Consider the following 21,238-nt stretch of genomic DNA (forward strand, 5'->3'; position numbering starts at 1 on the left):
GACCATTTTATAACTTTTAATGGTTGAAATACTCCACAATACAAAATGATATTTTATACTTAGAGAACCATTTATAACTAAATAGACGATTGACTCAATAAAATAATACTCTACATTTTTAGACACATTTGTGTACTTAAAAAATAATAAATTAATAATTAAATAATCAAAATGTAATTAAAATTATGTACCAAAAAAATGTAATTAAAAATATAAAAATAAAAATACAACTGCTCACAAAAAAACTGATTATGTATTTGTTTCTTTCACCCCTACTCTTAAACTAATAAGAATGTGTAAACAATAGATCATAGAAAATCAAAGCCCTTTACCCTAACTCTTTTTTTGTTTCTTTCGTTTCTCTTTGCGTTTCCCGTCTCGCCCTTCACTCTATTTTTTTTTTATTTTGGACAAGCTCACCCTTCTCTTCGAATCTTTCTTCTTTCGAGGAATTCCCATGGAAGATGACGATGAGTTCGGAGATCTTTACACCGACGTTCTCATGCCTTTCTCTTCCTCTGCTGCTCCCCCGCTGTCTCACCCTCCTCCGACCCCCCATCTCCACCGTCCGATTGATTCCAATCATCATTCCCGATATGGCTACAATACCCTCCTCGGAGCACCAGTTTCAATCCCCGATGCTCAAACCCTGGCGCCCTTTAAGTTTCATCCTACCGCTGCGCCAGCCGCATCTCTGACTTCGATCCCTAAACGCGATGGTTCAGCTCCCGAACCAATGGTTTTGGATTTTAAACAAGAACCCGCTGATGGGAACGATGTTTTGCTTGATATTGAAGATGGGGGTAGTAACGCAATCGAGGGTTCGGGCTCGGATGACCCGATTATTCCGGGTTTAACCGAATCGGTTCGCCAGGGAGATTCGGGGAGGAATGATGATGGTAACGATAATGGAATTGAAGGCGGAGGTCAAGTGGAAGCCGGAGGTGGAGGGGAAGGGGATGATGGGGATAGTGACAGTGAAGATGATCTACAGATAGTGTTGAACGACAACAACCACAGGCCTATATCTATGGAGAGAGGAGGAATGATGGCGGCAGATGACGACGACGATGAGGATGGGGATCCGCTTGTGATAGTTGCCGATGGAGATGCAAACCAAGGGACGGAGGAACAGAATTGGGGTGAAGGAGGAGGGCAGGCGGCGGGCGGAGAAGGGAAAGAAGGGGGAGAAGTAGGGAAGGTTGGCACTCCTGGCAGCAGCGGAGGGATCGTGATTGCGCCAAAAATTGGGTACAGCAGCCATGGGTTCCATCCATTTCATTCTCAGTTTAAGGTTAGTGTGTTATCATGTCGATGCTGTTGTTGAATTAAGCAATATGGAAATGTTTAGGCAAAAGTTGGGGTTTTTGTTTGTTTTATGCCCCGACTTTGTGAATGTTTAGGAATTTACTTTAGATACTGGTTTGTAAACACTGTAATGAACGGGATGATAAATAGAAGTTTTTTTTTTAAAGAAAAATTGTGAGCAAGTGGAAATTATATTTTGATTTTTCTGCTTCGATTTTATGTTTAAATATTGAGGATCATAAGTTGCAGTCAGAAATCATTATGTTTATCCTTGAACTAAACCCTCAAACTTTTTGTGAGCCTATGATGACGCCTTGGGGTACGCTCGGAAGTACATCTATCAATATTAACTTTTAAATTATAGTTTTGCTCCAAATCTCACCTATTTCAAGAATCAAACTTTCCTCCAATTGTTGACTAATGCAACACTAATTGTAAGAAAGGGTGATTTGATTCAGCAATCCCTAAACCTAAACTTGAATCGACAACTTAAAAGAAAATTGTTTCATCATAAGTTTTGTTTTTTGGATGTTCTGGGGCATATTAGTAATGGTTTCAATAGTAAAACCTTTGTGGACGTGGTACAAAACTACAGCTACAGTTAAAGCATTTGTTGGCATAATATGTGAAGACATATCTGTTCATATTTTGTGTGTCATACACCAATAATTCTTGGTAATATCCGTTGAAAACAAACAAATATGTTCGGAACTAGTTATTTTTTGTCAAGTAATTTTTGCTCGAAAGAAAATCTAGACTTTTCTGCAAAGTTAAAGTGTAAATAACCTATTGGTAAAAGAGATGTAACTACAGAAACATTTTAGTTAAAGGTGTGATGTTTCTATTTCTTGAAATATAAACAAGATCAAGTGTGAACCTTTGATGAAAGCTCTTCTCTTTATGCTTTTCCAGAACCATTTTCAAATATCGGTTAATTGGTTTACTTAACCTGTCATTGGTCACAGAGGTTAAGTTATTTCCAGCTTGATATTCTTATTGTATAATGGACATTTTGGTTGCACTTGTTTATGTCCTTGTTTTCTGATTTGTATATTGTCTTCGTGCTTGCTATAAAGCAATTTTGATATAACACTCTTTCATTAAAATTGGTATTTGGTTATATGATGCTATTGTTGGCCTTAATCTTGATTATATTATCTCATGGAAAGCTTATTGGATCTATGTCAAGCTTCTCGTCATATGTTGTATACTCTTTTATAGCTGAACCGGAAAAAAACTGCGTTGTTGGACAAACGTCCCATTCCTTTATATGTGGTTAGGCTGTTTTTTTCAATTTGGTTTCTGATAAATGACATGATCTATTTTCTGCTTCATGCAGTATGTAAGACCCGGTGCAGCACTAATGCCTGGAGCCACTGCAGGTGGTCCTGGAGGTGCTCCAGCTCAGGTTCGTCCAGTCATGGGTGCTATGGTTGGTCGTGGTAGAGGTGATTGGAGACCACCTGAACTGAAAGCTGGTCTTCCCATGCAAAAAGGCTTCCATCCTAGTTTTGGAATGTCTGGTTGGGGTAACAATATGGGGCGAGGTTTTGGTGGTGGATTAGATTTCACACTTCCTTCTCACAAGTAATTGCTCATTTTCTATAATTATGTATTGTTTGTCATTAGTTGATAGTGTGATTTTGTGCATGGTATACTAAATTCCTTAATTTTCGCTCATAGAAGCTGAATCTGGAGTAATTGAGACAAATTGCTTATTGCAAGATGACTTTCAGCTTCTGTCATAATTTGTTGTGTTTCATTTTTCAAATATCGTGTGCATACTCTTAATTTCGTTCTTTGTTTTTTCCTGACTAATTTTAATTTACCCCTATGCGAATTCAGGACTATATTTGAAGTGGACATTGATAGTTTTGAGGAAAAGCCGTGGAAATATCCCGGTGTTGATCTTTCGGATTTCTTCAACTTTGGTCTGCATGAGGAGAGCTGGAAAGATTATTGCAAGCAACTGGTAATTAACTTAATTGATTATTTCATTTGTGTGAACTAAGATCTTGGGGTTGAATGTGAAAATCTTGTAGGAACAACGTCGCTTGGAGACAACAATGCAAAGCAAATTCGTTTATGAAAGTGGGCGAACAGAGCAGGTAATTAGTTGCTTTCTTATGCATGTCTGAAAAAATGTTTTCCTTCAAATGAACCTTGAACGGTTAAGTGCTTGTATTGATGCCATGTTTTCTACGGTTCTGCAATTGCCATTAAGGGTCTAAAATAATTGCCATGGTTTTTCTTTTAGGATTATGATCCAGATTTGCCTCCAGAATTGGCAGCAGCAACTGGGCAAGAGATTCCTGCTGATGCCGCTAATTTTGCAAAGTCAAATGGTGGACAAATGATTGACCAAAGGAACTGCTTGCATGCGACCTCCTATAGTACGCTTCAGTTACTGGCTTTACTGTACATGCATTATAATTATAAAAGTCATCTTTTAGATGTAGATTCTTCAATCATACTTTTATTTTCTCTATAAATACTTCTCTTGTACTCGGTGGCGGATCCATAAATATTTTTTAGAGTGGGCACACATTAATAACACAATTTTTGTATGTGGATAGGCACAGTAAAATCTCAGGGTAAATAACTAACCGAAGGAAATTCAAATTCCAGGGTGCCCACCCTAATATGTAGATCTGCCAGTGCTTGTACTGTTGGCTCTTATGATATGTGCTTGATCTGTGCCTGTAGCTTTTCTTCCGTTGTCCAATACTCCAATATTAACTATCTTACTATGAGTGCGATGAACATGAACAAATCCATGTATTATTTGTTTGATAACATACCTTTTTTTACTTATTGTACCAGCCAACTGGGAGAGCGATACAGGTTGAAGGAGGTTCTGGGGAACTCCCTCCATTGATACTCGACCACCTCGCATGCGTGATTCAGATGCAATTATTGAGGTTAGCAGTGAAACGTTGTTTCAATTGCACTTAGCCCAAGTCTTATTTAGTATCTATCTGCTGCCTATGCAAAATTGTTTTAACTCTTATTTGTGTAAACAGATTGTTTGTCAGGATACTCTAGACGATGATTCCTACACAGGCAATGCTGTTGAAGTCCAAATAGAAAATGATCTGCAAAGGGAGGATACTAGGGAAGATCTTGCATCTTTCACCAATATCGTGCATGAAGAAACTGAATATGTTAATGGTTTTCCAAATGCTTATAGTAGTCGAAAGAGGGAGCCTGTTCGGAGTAGTGTGCCTGAAGATGATGGGATTTTTCCCATCTCCGCGGAAGCATATCGTCGTTATGGTCCTGGATCTAAGAGTCAGAGTCCTATCTATCATAATGGGAACTTTGGCAGCCCTAATGATGAGAGGTATTAATCTTCAATTAATCTGTCATTTATTTTTGCTTAATAGTATCATCTAATATCATCTATGTTCTGTGATTCTATGATGCTATATGTAGCATGGTGAAGCATTTGGCAGCCCTACATTTGATTAATTCTGTTCTTTTCCTAACTTCTAATTTGTTTACTTCTCCATTGACATCTTTCATGTGGAAAATATAAGCAAGATGTAGTTGGGACAAGCTGGTTATTCTTTATAGTGAAATGGATGCATTAATTTCTATGTTAATTGTTAAATACTATTAAACCTGCTTTTGTGTGCCCTGAGAAGCTATGCATGAACTTGATGGATATTGAGAGTCATAAAAAATGGTGTGGTAGTTTTTTTTTTGATAGAAGATTATGCCTCATTAAAACCCCTTTCATACCCTACATGTTACAATAGTAACATGAAGGACGTAGGAAGGAGGAAAAGAGTGCCTCTGAATTTTATTAATCTGAACAATAATACACATCCAGTCCCTAACCACTAACTGCTTACACATAACACTTAAAACATAACACTGATTACATAATACTTAAACCAACACACCCTTAAGAGATACAAACCAAGCACAGCACCTTAAGAACCGCTACACATAACCTATAAATCAACCTATACCAACTTTAGCTAACTCATCCGCTTCCCAATTAGCAGCTCTTAGAATATGCCTTGTAATAATACCCTGTCCTATTATTTATTTATCTGAAGTGAAAAAAATATGATCAAGATGGCCATAGTGAAAACTAATGGAGTTGGTAGTAGTTCCTTATTATCATTGAGCGATAAAAATTGTCCTATGTTACTTGTATGTTCAACAGTTCAAGTAATTAATAGAGATACTTATGCCTTTGACTTATTTTTAGCGGTGGCAGTTTGTTTTTTTAAGCTGATGTGTAACTTTCTAGAATGTTGTACTGTCATGGGAAATTAATTCAAGTGGCTGTTATCATTAACTCTTTTTTGTTTGCCGATGAGTTGGTTACATAGATGAATTCCATGCTTTCATAATCCATTTCATTCTTTGGAAGTAAGAGAGAGAAGCTGGTGTAAAAGGCTGCTTGTAACTTTGAGCTAGGATTTCTTTATTGTATTTGATTACTTTTATGGTTTTCATTAGCTTGAAGTCTTAGTTTGTTATTTAGGTGGTAATACTACAATGCATGAATAAGTGCCACTGACCCTCTTCTTCAAGCAGGCATAGACAGGGAAAAGCACGTAAGAGATCCCCTAACATGACACCTATTCGAGGTAAACAGGATAAGTTCAGTGACACCCATTCTGATGAGGAAGAATCTGTTGACAGCATGGATCACAAATCTCCTCACCTGGTTAGAGATGCCAGGGAGATAAGTGTGGAGTGCAAGGGTGGTGATGATGATGAGCTTGAATTGGCTGGTAGAAGCCCTGATAGAGGAAAAGATGTGCTAATGAATGACACCCACAGTGATGAGAATCCACTTGATGGAAAAATGAGTTCTCAAGTACACCGACGGAAGCTTCAAGAATATGAAGGTGGTGAGGATTCTATGGCTGCAAGAATTATTGAAAACAATGAAGCAAGATCTGGCAGCAGCAGAGATTATCAGAAGTGGCGAGACGGTGCCGATGATGAAGTTGTTCAAGGTGGTCGTTCTTCTCGAATTCCAATTGGCAAAAAACGTCTTGATGAACATGATCAGAATTTACTGCGTAAAGATTCTGATTCAAGACGTGAGATTGAAAGAAGCCAAATTGTAGGTAAACCAAGAGAAGGCTCTTATCCTTCTGGAGACGTTGATGCTGGCTCATCACATAATTTGCACATCAAAATGGAGGGTTTTGACAGGCGAAGGGAGAGTGGTATTCTTGATGTTGCACGGCAACAGAGAGATGATTTTAATGGAAGAAAAAGTAGAACTGAGGACTCACGGAAGAGAGAGCGTGACTATGAAATGGGTTCTAGGAACAGGGCTAAGGTTCGTGAAAGTGAGAGGAGTGACAAAGAAGATCATCCACCTTCTAGAAAACAATTGGATGATGGCATTTATAAGGCTCATCATGATAAGGATGCCAGCCCTAGACATAGGGAAAGAGGTGATAATGTGAAGAGTAGATATGAAACAGCAGATGATTATGACAGCAAAAGAAGGAAAGATGAGGAGTATCTCAGGAGGGGTAATGCAGACAAAGAGGTGATCTTGCATGGCAACAGAGAATACAGCAGCAGTCGCAGAAAGCAAGAAAGGGATGAAATTTTAGAACTGCGTAAGAGAGCTGAGCAGCAAAGAATTGGAGACAATTTTGATCATCAGTCTGCTCGGGACAAAGATGGGGTTTGGTTGCACAGAGAGAGGGTTGAGAAGCAGCGGGATAGAGATGGAATGCATAGACCAAAGCCAGCCTATGATGAAAGTTTATCAAAACGGGAGAGAGAAGAAGGACAAGCCACTGCAAGGAGTAGACGTAGTTCAGAGGACAAAGCATGGGTTGTACGCTCTAGGAAAAAGGATGAACATAAAGTTTCTGAAAAGGAATACCAACTCAAAGAGACAGTACGCCACAGTGAACAGGTGAAAAGAAGGGATCGGAATGGTGATGAAAGTTTCTCACGCCATAGAGGGCGTGAAGATTCCTATGCACGGGGACACCAATTTAGCAATGATGAGAGAAAATCCAGGCAGGAAAGGACAAGCACCCAGAGTGAGCATGCTGTCAATGCTTCGGATAGCCAAAGGGGGCATGAGAAGAAACATAAAGAAAATAATAGGAAGGGTAGAGAATCTGAAGGTGGAGATCCCATCAGTTTAGGTTCTGCTAAGAGAAATCAAGAAGATTTAAGTGGTCACTTCACCGAAACGGTATGTTTCGTAGACTAGGACATAATATTTCTTTAGTAATAAGGAGAAAAATAATACAGCAATTTTCTTGAAATGAGCCAAACATGTGCTTTACTTATATAAAGTAATCTTCTATTGAAGTTGGCGCAGTTTCTTTAAAATTAGAGATTCTGGTTTTAATCACTTGATCGCAATGTCTTAAAAATCCTTAAATAAATAAGCACGTGCATGCATATCTCTGTTTTACTATTTACAGTTTGGAGAACTGTGTTTGTTACCTGCATAAGTCTTGTGTCCCTGACATTTTACCTTTAAATCGAGAGTAATTTAATCCACTCAACTCATGAATCTTTTTCCAGGAATATGATTTGTTGTTATGGTAGGTTCCATTTATGGAGCAGTGTCCCCCTGCCCCCTTTTCGAACTGTGGATTTTTTTTCCCTTTCTATATATATTGCCCCAAGAAGAACACACTATTCTGTCAGAATTTCTCTTATCATGCAATCTTTGGGTAGCGGTTTCAGCAAGCAAATATGTATAATTTGCTGCTATTTACAAAGCTTATGGAACCTTGGACGTGAATTTTTCTTTTCATTGATTAGCAACTTTGCTTTTCTCCATCTCCTTGCGTCTGTCGTCTCTCCACAGAGCAATCAAGTCAGCCACGTTCGCCGCTGATCTTTAGCTGCAGTTTTGGTTCTGTTCATCACCCTTTCTTCCTTTGCTTTTCTTCAACGATAAAGCAACACAAAAGAAATGAGTTCCCGGAAACTTGAAGTGGGTCTTGCTACCCCTCACCATTACAAGTCCTCTCGGCAAAAGCCAAGGCTAGCTGCAGAACATGCTTCGGCTTCGCAGTCTGTGGAGGTGGGGATTTCCAAGATACGAACTGCTATTGTGGCATTTGATCGCCTTGTTAATTCCCTCGGTTCACTTAAAGACACCGCTGAATTACGTGACAAATTGCATAAGACAAGGCTTGATATTGAGCGGCTCGTTAAAGAGTCTTCAGCTAAACTAAGGGAAGCAAGAGAAGCTGTGCAAGATGCAGAAACCTTAAAGAAATCTGTCGATGACAAGCTTGCAGCTGGGAGGGAGACAGTAGATTCATCTTCCGTTCCTAAAGAAGTTCGTCCATCAAGTTATGATGTCCATGTGCTGGAGGAAAGGTGACCAAGAAACGCGAGGAAGAAGATGGGATGAGGGTTGAAGCCGCAGCTCTCGGGGCTAAGGCTGGCCGTCAGTCCAATAGTGGGGATAAAGAGGCTGGAAAAAGTTTGAAAATTCCGGATAAGAAGGCTAATCGAGTGGAGATTTTGGTGCCGAAGATTACGGAATCGGAACTTCATAAACAGAGAGTGGAGCAGCAGGCGCCGACTTCAAAGATAGTGGAGAAGGCCAAAGAGAAGCAGTGTACGATTGCGGCAGGGGAAAAATATGAGAGGATGCTGTTGGAGTCCACCTCAAAGGGGTGCAGTAATGATAAGACTGGATGCTACACGTTATTTATTGATAACTTACTAGAGAACATTCAATGGAAGAGGTTTGGATCTTTATTTCGCTCCCATGGTCGGGTTCTTGATGCTTGCTTCTATTCCAAATAAAAGAAATTCAAAAGGAGTTCGCTTTGGTTTCATTCGCTTCGCAACTATCGATGAAGCAAGGAGAGCGATCTCAAAAATGAATGGTTCTCATATCGACGGAAGCAAAATTTGTGTTTATTTAGCTAAATTCAAACCTCGACAGTCCTTTTGGAGAAAGTCCTCGACTGGTGTTCTTCGCAAGTCATGAAAGATGTTTCGAGGAAGAATCATTATAAAGTTGAAGGTGTTATAGATGAAGAAAAATTTCAGGTGTTAAGCAATTGTCTAGTGGGGTGGTGCAAGAATTTTGTCAAAATTGGTCATCTGGCCAGACAAATGCAAGCGAAGGGCCTCACTGGCTTCACCTTAATGAGAGCTGTTGGTAATGCGATTTTAATGATTTTCGAAGACAATGCTTCATTGAGAAGTGTGAAGAACGATAAATCAAAGATTTTCGCAGAGTGGTTCTCCATAGTCGAAGCTTGGTCAAAGAGTTTGGTAATGGAGTGTCGTCGAGTATGGTTAGTTTGCGAGGGTGTTTCTTTTCACGCATGGAATTGGGATACTTTCAAGAACATTGCTGATAAGTGGGGTTTATTACTAGCTATTGACGAAAGTTGTCAATCTCCATCATCCTTTGATCGGGCAAAAATTCAATTCCTCACAAAGGCTGATGCGAGGATTGATGCGATGGTGGAATTGAAGGTTGGTGATAACTTCTTCAAGGTCATGGTGCATGAGATAGAACCTTCATTCAAACCAAACTCTTGGGCTCCTGAATAAGACGAGTCTCATTAGATTTTGTCTCTTCAATTGTGGTTGTTTTAGTCTATATAGTTGTAGGTGTTGCTTTTAATTTGTATTATGTTCTGTTGCGTTGTTTTATTCCTACTGCTGGTGGTGTAATTAGAAGTAAGGTGATTAGGCTGTGGCTTTGGATGAGGTCATATGAGGTTAAGGTGTTTATTGTAATGGTGTACATCACCATGAGAGGATATTCCGTGGTTTCTTTTGTATCGGGTATTTTATCAATAAAATTTGAGATACTCTTTTCTTCATTCCAATGTTCGTTAACATACCTTTAGTATGTGAACGAATACGAAGAGAGTTTTTAATGAGAACTCCAACTTCTATAAAAAAAAAATTAGCAACTTTGCTTTATCATAGTATTTTGCTGTCGTCGTCGTCGTCTTTGTTGGTGAAGCTTGCAATTTGAATTCTGTGGTCCCGCTGTTTGGCTATGAATTCAATATTGTATTTATTTGCAATAAGACTTAGTTTGGATTGAGGGAAGCGGATTTCTCGGTAAATCTTCTTTAACTTTGTAAACATAGTTACTCTTATTTTAACATGTAAAGGTTTCATTATTGAAAGAAAATGGTAATTTACCATTGACGGTAAGCTTATTTTCTCAGATAACATTATCTAGATTGAACATGAAGCAAAGTTGGATTTGAATTTAAAACCAATTATCGGTACTTTGGTTTTTAAATTTCTCATATGCATCATAAATTGCAATTTTAGTAAGTTGTTAAATATGGCATCGCTTCTTAATTAAATGATGGAATTATCATGCTGCATTGACTCATCTATTAACATTGTTATATAATGACCAGTATATTTGTTTTGTGTCATTATTACTGTTACCTTTTTGACTTGGTTAGGGCTTGAAAAGTGATGAGAAGAATGAGAATCCAGTTCATTATAACCCTTCCAGAAAACATAGAGAAGATGCTTCTTCGGATGATGAGCAGAAAGAGTCGAAACGGGGCCGCTCCAAATTGGAACGTTGGACAAGCCATAAGGAGAGGGATTTCAGTATCAACAGCAAGTCATCAACCTCCTCAAAGATCAAGGAGATCGAGAAGATCAATAATGTAGAAGCTTTAGAATCTAACAAAACTCCAGATGAACCTGGCACGTCAGTTGAGCCTGCTGAGAACCATTCGTCTGACAATAAAATTTTTGGCGAGCCAGAGACCAAGGATGCTGATACAAGGCCATCAGAGGATCGGCATCTTGACACTGTGGAGAAGCTGAAGAAGCGAAGCGAGAGGTTCAAACTTCCAATGCCCAAGGAAAAAGATGCACTGGCAATAAAGAAGATGGAGAGCGAGCCACTGCCTTCAACCAAGAACGAAACTCCTGCGGTGTCTGAGGTGAAACCGGAGAGACCAGCCCGCAAACGAAGGTGGATCAGCAAGTAAACACACATTTTTTATACATTACAAGGTCTTAAATTATACGACCCCATAAGGGCTCCCAGGATGCTCATGTAACACTATAACATTCGTAACAATGCTGCCGCCATGTACTTTCTTCTCTTGATACTGTGTATATACACTAGAGAATGTAGCATTGAACCAGTCATAAATAGTGGCACATATAGACTGTCTCAGATTTGGTGACTGTCCTTTTGAGTCCGTGTACAAGTTAGGGCATCAGAGCAGGAACTTGTTTTTTCTTTTGAGTTAAGCATCATGGTAGATGAGATACTTGTGCTGGAGAAAGGTGGCATCTATTGTTTTTTGTATACCCACGATTGAGGAGAAGTGGAGAAAGTGATTGTAGATGGTAAATTTTAAATTTAAGATATATTGGATTTCATTATGGTTACCAATGCTAAAGATGTTAAACCTCTTGTTTATTATAAATGTATTAAGCCAGTTTAGTCTTTTTAATCTTTACATTATTGTTATATTTATCAAAATTTTATCAATTAATAACTCGATCAAACTGGAAAAAAGTTAGAAGTTCTGAGGGTCAAAACAAACATAATAAGATTTAAGGTTAAATTGATAAATTTGTTGAATTAAAATAATCAGTAGTTGGATTTAGTTATAGTTGCATGGAAGTAAATATAAATATGAAAAACTATAGTCAAATGTGTACTTTACAATCGTTGAATTAATATGATCATTACTTGGATTTAAGGTCTAATGTGATGTTAAATGGGTAAACGAATAAAAAAGGGCAAGAAATCAGTCACTGCCAGACAAGGACCAAATTTGGCAGCAATTACCATGCCACTCGAAGAATTTGCAGCTACACGGGAAGAAGCTGTAGATGATGATATATTGGTGACTGCCGGTAGTGAAGGGTCGACAACATCGGCAACCTCAAGCGGCGGGTTTGGAGGTTTCGCTGGTGCCGATGCTCCGGAAGCTTGCTTTTGCAGTGAACCTGGTTCAGCTGCAATTTCTCCTTTGAGATCCACACATGGGCTCCCTGCATACAATCGTTTTCCACCACATCTTACACTGCTTGCATAATTAAATCCTGACATTATCAAAATTTACTCTTACCATTCTGTCAATATATAATTATAATCCATATTATTTTTCTTCAAGTATTTTAACTTCTAACATTTTCTTTTAAGATAAAATATTTTTGTTAGATTAAAATCATTAGTTCACTAAATAGTCAATATTTGTGTATCTACATTGTTAATGTGACAAGTCATGTATCCAAAATAATTCCATGATAGGTGTCATATGACGTCATGTTATTATTTTGGACACATGACATGCGTCACATTACCGTTTGAACATGTGTCATATTATTACTTGTGGCACATGACGTGTTACGTTAGTATTTTAGACACATATTTTTTTATATCGACGAAAATTATTAATTGTTAATCAAATTAACGATTTTCATCCAATTGGAGACATTTCATTCCGAAATGAAATGTTGAAGTTAAAATATTCTAAAAAATAATAGAAATTAAAATGATTATTCAATCAAATGTTAGATGTATTGTTTGACATTATGCCTTGAATCTTTATGTTAGAAGCTTTAGATATTGTCAAAAAATACGGTTAATATTTGATTAAATAGTCATTTTGACCCATATTTTTTGTTTGAAGTATTTAGACACTCAACATTTTATTTTAGGACAAAAAAATCTCTAATATTTAATTAAATAGTCACTTTAACATTTATTTTTTTTAGAGTATTGTATCCCAATATTCCATTTTATGACAAAAAAACTCTTATTTGGGTGATATTTTTATCTTAAAATGAAATATTAAGGAGCAAAGTACTCTAAAAAGAATAAGAGAGAAACTGAATTGATATCATTATACCGTAAGTTCACTAGTAGAAGCACTAACTCATATCTGCTGGCTGTTCCATGGAAGTCAGTGTTAACCCCATCAACTTCCAGTGCAGCAACATAAGTAGCAAGCTCCCTCGTTGGATCTGCAGAAAAATCAAACGGAAGTGCTACAAATTCGTTTCTCAAACCCGAGACGTAAACCAAGATCTTCGCAGCGCGCATTTCATCGATAACTTTAGTTCGAGCCTCGGTAAAGCCATTTTCGACAGAAATCAGACAAGGTCTCGCGACGACAACTCCATCGGCTAACTTCTTGATTTCGTTTATCGTCAATTCCAGAACGTCGCCTATCGGTTTCGTGATATGTAACAATCTTTCGTAAGCAGGGACACCTCGAAACATGGAGAGCACTGAGCTGTCGTCCGATTGGATCAAGACTTGTTGCGTTCGTTGTTTGTCGAATGTCGCATTACTCAAGGCCTCGGTGATCGAACGTACAATGTCGAGACCCTTTTTCGATGCTACGTATAAAGCATTCTGGAGAGACGTCATCGGTTATGTCGGAATGATACCAAGTTTGAAACATAAAATAAAAAAAGGAAGACTTAGTTGTATGTTGATCAAAATCCCAGAAACTGCATTTGCCTTGACAAGATCCAAGAACTCAACCAGTGTCATGAATTTACCCTTGTTTTTAGCTTCCGGGTTCCTCTGGAAACCTGCTGCTTGTTCAAAAGGGCTTTTCCATTTGAAATGAACAAAGATAATTGAGAATCATGAAAGATTGTACAGACATAACTTGTAGGACTGTATGTAGCAAATATGTTCGAGATCGAGAAGTTTAAGCTTCAGGGTCCGGATCTCGCTCCATGTAAGATCAAATGAAAAAATACCCATGTCATTTTGAACTTCAGGAACCGAGGAAGACGGAGACACGAATGCAGGCATCGCACTCGCAGTAGTATGGCCCATTAGGTCGGCTGAATCTAAACAGAAAGCTACTCCATCTTTCGACATTTTTACCAAGCAGTCTATTATGTCGGCTCCGTCATTCACCGCTTGCTCGTAAGAAAGATCGGTCCTACCAGGATACATCCCACTTGCTCCATTGTGAGTTATTATCAAAGCCTTCCCTGTAAAAGCACAAAATCGCAGGTATACATATTCGTGTGTGTGTGTATACTATCCGGTGAACTTAACAATCACCTTTCTTCGGTTTCGTGGTCTCATCACTTGCAAAACATGCTGCAAAAAAAAAAAAACAATCGGAACCGTTACTCGAAACCTCAAATACACTGAGAATGTTGGGCCTTGTAGGCATATATTCATGGCATATTCATAAGAAATTTGATGATAACCGAAAAATGTAACTGCAATGCAGGGGTTAATACTCATACCAATGGCGGTTGTTTCTGTAGGGGAGAAATCCGTAAGCAGTCCATCAATGGAAAACTCGGGATTATCTATAAACTGCAAGTACTCAGTTGTTGGATCATAGCTGTAATTGTAACTTCCTGGCATATCATTCGCAAAACCAGAAGCATATACTTCTAGGCCAAGCTTGTGAGCATCAGCCACAAGTGTTGTAGGATTTCCCAAGTACTTGTTTTCATCAACAGGCCATATGTACTCTTTCGGGACGAAAATTCCTGATACAAATGGCTTGATGCCCGAAAGATCGTTTAAGATCGCACTGTACTTTTATTTCGTTGTCGGTTCAACTACGTCAGGATCAAGGAACTCAAACACTGAGAATTATTTTGTGCAGAAACACATACCTACAGAAACCATGTTAGTCCATGTCTTCATCAGCTTATATTATGTCTGCATAAACTAAAACCGATATGAAACCTGAACATTCAACCAAAACAACGAAGGTTCAACTCCGACATCATCCTCGACAGTAGAAACCAGCAGTCGACCGTCGAACACATTCGTCTGAGTCGATACGCTCTGCACCACTGCCAGAGAACAAGAATAAAAAAGCATGACAAAGCTGAAGATCGATGTGATTGGAACCGAAAATCATGGATTCGGAATGGGAGACTTACAGGAGACATGTTTTAATATGGTATCAGAGGCGAAATCCAGGGCAAACCAACCATTGAGTTGGTTTCCATTAACGTTGTACGTGTTGGAATGGTTTGGGAAAATTGTTCTTATGTTCGTGGAATTGTCGAGCCTGATATCAGACAAACACATGCCCGTGCCGTCTTTTGTCAGCTGAAGACTGCAGGATAAAGCAGCCGTGGAGTTTGATTGTTTTACGGCGTCGTTTGCATATCTGCTGGATTCAGGGAAAAGCCCTGAGAATCCACCTCGTGCTATTACTAATGGTGCTTCACCTAGAGGCCAAGCAGGCAGATAAAAAAATTTTTCATTAAAAATTAAATGTTTATATTTATATTTGTCAATCAAAATATATAAAGTTTTATTTTATTCTTATTTCTAGGTGACACATAACGTCCAATTTTCCTTCCTTTTATTATATTTCATTTTCTCACCCTTTTTTTCCCTTCTTTCTTTCAATCTTCTATGTAAACAAACAGAAAAAGAAAAAATAACTAGGATTCATCTTTTTATCACCTTCATAGTTCTTCATATCTCTGTTAAAGTCGTTATTTTGTTTACCATCATTATCAAATTTCGGTTCAAATTAAATTTAGATTCAGAATAAAAAAAATGTTGGACTTAACTAGAGAATAACAATATATAATTGATATTTATATATATTATATATATATATATATATATATATATATATATATATATATATATATATATATATTCTTATTTTTATCAACTAAATCTTGGAAAAGTAAAAAAACCCTAGAGAAATGAGAAGGTGGGGTTTACGTTACCACTTAAGGTTAGTCATTGGTTGACGGAAGGGTGAGGGTGAGAGTGTCGTCCGGCCAAACGATAATGGAGCAATTGTTGCAAAAATTGAATGAATTGATGATATTTATAACTAATTACTTATAAGTCATGTCACTTAGTGAATGAACTGAACTTTGGGTTTAAAGTTGCATCCATTCAATAATACCTATTCAATAATTCTCTTCATGAAATGATTAAATCCTTTTATGAAAAGGTTAAGCCCTTTCATCAAAATGAGAAGTCTTTTAATCAAAACGTTAAGTCTTTCATCGAAAGGTCTTAACTTTAAAGTCAATTTCCTCTCCCTATATATAGGCTAGTCTAGGCACAATGACACACAAGTTACACAAGTTTAGAACTTTGGAATAGGGAAAACACTTAGAAATTTCCTTCCAAATTCGTTCTTTCCGGTGATAGAGAAAGGAAAGATTGTGTTCGACTGATCACTATGGTTGTGCTTACTATTGTGATCGTTTGTTGTTGTATCTTGGGAGACCGACGTCCAACGTTACTCAAAGCACCTAGGAGAGGACGAATCTGTCTTAAGAAAATTGTTCATACATGCCTCAACAAAAATGGTTTATCATGCTCTACACATCTGATTTCATGTCTACACATGAGTAACAAGTTTAATTCTTCTATTTTAATTCTTTATAATTATTTTGTTCCGTTTGATTATATGATAATATTTATTTATTATCATTATTTTATCTCGGATTAATATTTTTTCTAACAATCTTAAGACATATTATATATATATATATATATATTTAATCCAAGGTATACATACGAAGCAAAAAATTATCTGGCCCCAAGCCGTGTATAATGTTGATGGTGGCACATCATACTGTTGAATTCTGACCTACATGAAGTACAACTTCAAAAATCCTATTTACATGTCTAATGCCTAATTGATAGTTGAATGCGTATTTACAAAGCAGATTCCAACACAAGGAGAAGTTTTGTATTTGCAGATTAAGGTATGTTGGACACAAAATTTATGTCCCGCTAACTTTTATGCATGATGATTTTTACATAATCCTTGGCATAAGATTATGATGTTTCAAATGTGGTATGGTGTTGGCTATAAGTTTGGGTAAAGCTCTCTTTTAACATGTCCATCAACTTGCCATGGAAGGTTAAAAGTGGTGTTCAACGAGGGTACAAAACCATTCTACAATACCCAAAAATAAATTTTATCATTGTGTGGTAGCATGGTTATTCCAAAAACGAAGGACATGCCTTGGTGATTCAGTTAGTGCATGGAGATTTGTTTGCAAAGCCATCTTAACCTTGAAAAAGGTTACATATCTATTAGGTTTTTAAGTAATAATGGAATCCATTGATTTGTTTACCTTTTGGCATTATGTGTCTTTACGCGAGGAAATGAAAAGGAAAAATTGACGAGACATTTCTAATGGCTAATAATTGTGATTGTTCAAATTACATTGGTTGGTTGGAAAGAACATTCCACATATGAAAGGCTCCTAGAAGATCAACAAATAGTTATCTTCATGCTCAATCCTTAAGGAAGTTGAAGGCATTATGGATGCATAGGTTAAGCCCAATTAACTTTGTGTTATGACTTCAAAACCTTTTGCAGGTTCAAAGAAAAGAATCTCTATTTTTGTCCCATCCACAAGCTTTGATGTAACGTGATAAGACTCATATTTTTTTTGTAACGAATGGTGAATTTTGATCAAGTAATAGAAAATGTATGTGTAACCATTCAATATTTCTTTTATAATATTTATACATTGAGATTATACTATTGTTTCAGATTTTTCCACCATTCAACAGAAGTTAGTTTTGTTTCGAGAATTAATTTATTAAATTATCATCGTTCAACAGATATTGGTTTTGTTTTGGGTTTTAATCCCGTTGTCCAACAGAAGTTGGTTTTGTTTCAGATTTTAGTTTTAAATAATGAATTCAACAAAATAGTGTTGATTGTGAATTTCTATTTCGGGTTTTAGTTTTACTAAATTCCCGCCATTTAACAGAAATTACTCAATTGTTGGATTTTAGTTTTGACTAAAATTCGTTGTGATAAATAAGGTACTGAACAAAATTTGATATGTCTGTGAACAAAAATCTGGCCTATAATTTTTTTTAGGATTTTAATCATGTTGTTTAACAAAATTTATTTGGTTTATTGTTGATAACAGAAATAGTTTGGAGGTAACAACATTGTTATAAATTTTTTTTTAGAATTTTAATTTCTAATTAAATTTTGTTGTTCAACAGAAACAAATGGTAAAACAAATTGAATTAACTTTTAATTTATTATTGGAATATTTACAAATTTAAACGAAACAATGGTAACCCAACTAATTCACCTAACTCGTGATTTGAAATGTTGATTCCTATTCAAACTTTGAATAAATTCAACGATGTCAGTGGTTGTGAGCCACAACAAGAAACATGTGAAATTTGTTGATAGAATTTCAAGAGATAGTGACGTAAGATATAATATTTAATCATGTTGAATATGGTCAAATATAAGATGATCCTCTTATTCAAAGAGAGGATGAGATAGACATTGTTGTCATTAAAGCTTGAAAGCATTCTAAGTTTTTATGTCATAATTACATCTTGAATGGATTGTCAGATACACCATATGAAGTGTATAGTATCCATAAGTGTAATACCCCAAATATTGGACCAATAACTAAAATGTAAGAATTCAAAATTTAGCGGTTTGATTTTGATAAATTGAAACGTTCAACAATTAATTTCAAATTTTTGTTTAGGATATATTATCAAAGATTGAAGGATGGAAGGGCGAAATGGTCTTTTGGCATGAAATGAATTTAAAATTTATTTTAATGTTATTATAACATGTGATGAAAATAAAAGCCTAGAACTCTCTTCATCTTCTCTTATTCATTTTCACCATGAACATCATTGATAAGGTGAGTAATCTTGAAGTTGGTTGTTTCTTGCATTTTTTTAATTGGTTTTGAGCTTTTGGGTGGTATAGAAGCTTAAGAAAGCTTAAAGATGATTAGAAGCTATGGGATTGATGAGTTAATGGTGATTTGGTAAAAAGATTTTTTAAGGGAGTTGATGAAAATTTATTAGTATTTGGACTTTAAAGATATATTTGACTTGTCAAAGGTTTGAATAAGGTGTTTGGGGTAATAGAAAGGATTGGTAACATGTTTGAAGAATAAATGTAATTTTTAGTTTTAAGTGTTCTAGTGAAAATTTTGGATGTTAAAGGGAATTTAATTGATGTAAGTTGGTGTTGATAAGTGTTACTGAATTTAAGAGCATGAATGGAGTTAGAAGTATGATATTTAGGTGAGTTTTGGGTTAAATTCGAAATGAAATAAGTGAATTATGGGCAAGGTCATCGCTACTGGAAGAACAGTACTGATACTATGAGGTTAAATGAAGTGAAATTATGTGAATCGGATGAACAATATTGATACTGAATGGGTAATATCGATACTGGGGGGTATCGATACCAATAGTAAGTTACCGATACTATAATTGAAGAGGAAATTCCATAAAGCAATTTGGTTATCGATACTGAGGTAGGTATCGGTACCATAGAAGGGAAGTATCGGTACTGGGTGTAGAGTATCAATACTGTTCAGCCTGAAATTGTGAATTATGTGTTTCATTGAGTTTATGTAAATGCTGATTGAATAACAATTAATTGAGCTCCGGTATTCATATTGGTCATGTTAACGTGTAGATTTCGATCGAAAGCAAGTACCGAACGAATCAACGTAATAAAGAGATTGAGCGAAAGTGAAAAGGATTCTTGCTTAGGGCTTAAGTGAGGCAAAGGTGAGTGCATACTACTTTAATGTATTAATACAAGGGAAGAAGACTTGTGATGAGTCGACTTCCAATGATTTTTAACTAAAATAGAATTTTGAATAATTATTTATATTAATTTTTATAGTTTTACCTAAATCGTATTTCAAAAGAACTATTTCAATTTTATTATCATGAGTATATGTTCTATGTGAATAAATGATAATTTGAATAATGCTATGTGAAATACTTATATGGTCAAAGCCCAAAGTATGTGCTATGAGAATTTGAGGTATAATTGGCATGCCAAGAGTTGAGGGATTCTACATGGTCCTTCAGGACAATTTTATGTCGTCCTTTGGGACAATTCTATGTGGTCCTTTAGGACAATTCTATGTGGTCCTTCGGAACAAATCTATGTGGCACTTCGATGCATAGTCTATGTGGCACTTCAATGCAAATTCTATGTGGCAGTTTCGACTGCAATTACAGTGCACAACCTCAAATTATTCACATACCTTGAGTTCTTAGTGATATACATTGGACTATTTAAACAAATTAATATGAAATGAACAGTGCATATTAGTATGTGTTATTTTTATGAAATGTATCTTGTTTTCTGTATTCAATGTTTCTCATAAAATATTTAAGCAAATATTATTTTTATTATGGTCATTTATGCCTCACTAAGTAAAAGACTTAGCGTGTGAGTGTTTTCACACGTAGGTTCAAAGAAGTCAACAGAGTAAAGCTAGGTCAGGACATCATACGCGTTGAAGATCATATCAGACCGATTTGAGCAATATGTGATTTTGTTATTTTGAAATTTTGTTAGCTTGTACTACAAATGTTTAAATCACAAATGCTCTGATCTGTTTTGTAATTATACTAATTAGAGTTATGTAAGTATATTAAATATTTGTTTTCATCGTCTAATATTAATTTCGATATGAACTCATGTAAATGAGAGCTTCGCCACTAAAATAAAGGTAAAAAGTCAAATTTTAGTCAGATTTTCAAAGAGTTAAACTGTTGAAAAGTCAATGTGACACCTCAGATTTGTATCCGGGTCAAATACGAGTCGGGTACGGGTCGAGGTGTGACATTTATTGGTATCAAAACTACGATTTAACCGATTTTAGGCTCAAACCGAAGTAATTTATGTTTTAAAAAGTGTAAATGCTAACAAAATATCAAAAATCTCTGATCTGGTAGTGTAATGAGTATGTTGTCTTTGCTATTATAGTTTAGTGATTATATGTTAATAGATTTCAGATTACGAAGGCTCCCAAAGTGAAGCGGAATATGGAGTTAATGAGGGTAGTAGCAATTCACCAGCCCCAGCTAGGCAAGGTGAAGAACAGGTACCTCTGGGAGTGTCTATGCAAGATCAGGGAGCATTTTTCCATACGTTGGACATAATTCTGACATGTTTCAAACCGTTTACTCCCTCGGCTCCTA

General features: G+C 36.5%; 1 long non-coding RNA gene and 2 pseudogenes across 1 annotated transcript; 1 reads left to right on the forward strand and 2 right to left on the reverse strand.

The window, feature by feature from the left end:
• The first annotated feature begins 324 nt into the window (after positions 1 to 324).
• LOC120197656 lies at positions 325 to 11,636 on the forward strand (annotated as a pseudogene).
• On the reverse strand, positions 1,968 to 10,661 carry LOC120197657. Its single transcript, XR_005523284.1, has 3 exons — positions 10,546 to 10,661; positions 5,241 to 5,245; positions 1,968 to 1,979 (listed from the first exon to the last, which is right to left on the reverse strand). It is a non-coding gene; the product is annotated as an uncharacterized LOC120197657 (long non-coding RNA).
• Positions 11,637 to 12,013: 377 nt separating the features above from the next.
• LOC120197596 lies at positions 12,014 to 15,728 on the reverse strand (annotated as a pseudogene).
• Between the last annotated feature and the right edge of the window lie 5,510 nt (positions 15,729 to 21,238).

The sequence above is a fragment of the Hibiscus syriacus genome, unplaced genomic scaffold (genome assembly GCF_006381635.1).
Source record: "Hibiscus syriacus cultivar Baekdansim isolate YM2019G1 unplaced genomic scaffold, ASM638163v2 tig00117048_pilon, whole genome shotgun sequence".
NCBI lineage: Eukaryota > Viridiplantae > Streptophyta > Magnoliopsida > Malvales > Malvaceae > Hibiscus > Hibiscus syriacus.